This window comes from Tiliqua scincoides, chromosome 1 (assembly GCF_035046505.1).
Source record: "Tiliqua scincoides isolate rTilSci1 chromosome 1, rTilSci1.hap2, whole genome shotgun sequence".
NCBI lineage: Eukaryota > Metazoa > Chordata > Lepidosauria > Squamata > Scincidae > Tiliqua > Tiliqua scincoides.
This window is the reverse complement of record NC_089821.1, coordinates 186316836-186317745: the sequence shown is the minus strand read 5'-3', so window position 1 is coordinate 186317745 and position 910 is coordinate 186316836. Positions and strand designations below refer to the sequence as shown.

At 39.5% G+C, this 910-nt stretch overlaps 1 pseudogene; it reads right to left on the bottom strand.

Moving 5' to 3' along the window:
• Positions 1–403: 403 nt before the first annotated feature.
• LOC136637524 (5S ribosomal RNA) lies at positions 404–520 on the bottom strand (annotated as a pseudogene).
• Between the last annotated feature and the right edge of the window lie 390 nt (positions 521–910).

Here is a 910-nt window from a genome sequence, read left to right as displayed (position 1 = left end):
TGCAACTTTTGATAAATAGTTATAAAGAGAAAGAAAAATGCTATGAGGCACATCGAACAAAGTGAGATCTTTTATGGAACATGTCCAGGGTCAGATTAAAAAAAAAAAAATAGTATCTTCCATACAAAAGAAGAAGAAAGATTAGCAAAAGTTCTAACAGCCCAGTAAGAGCTACCCTGGATCAAATTGAATTCTTTTGTTTATATAAAAATACTCTTTAAAAACCAGCCAAGGCAGCATACAGTTTTAAAATAACAAATATTTAATCAATATTAATCATATTAATCAAGTCAATAAAAATTACATCAAACAACATAAAAGAACCGCAGAAACAATAAGGTCAAGAGACACAGTCAAAAACTTGGTTGGTTGGCAACCTTCAGTCTCGAAAGACTATGGTATAAGCCTACAGCACCTGGTATTCCCAGGCAGTCTCCCATCCAAGTACTAACCAGGCCTGACCCTGCTTAGCTTCCGAGATCAGACAAGATCAGGCATGTGCAGGGTAACAGTTGCTGCCAAAAACTTGAAACAATCCAAAACTGCAGAAGAATCTATAGGTCCAGCGAAACAAGATGGTTTCTAAGGTGTATCAAGGTGATACAGGAGTCTAGGCTTTGGGAGGCAGGGGGGTAGTTCCCCAACTTGGGCATGGCTACAGAAAAGGCCCTGTCCCAAGTCTTTTGTAGCCACACCTTGGCTGCATAATTCTTAAGGGTTACAAAAAGTGTACAATTCTTCCGGTTTATGCAGTCTTCAGTGTCACTTTCTACCCGGCTCTGCATCTTTCACAATGTGCTGCTGCTGGCATCCCGTTTAAACCAAACTGGTTAAATGATTGATTTAATGTTTACGCATGTTATGTTATGGTTAGCTACTCTGATGAGGCGCCTAACTTGATGGGTGAAGC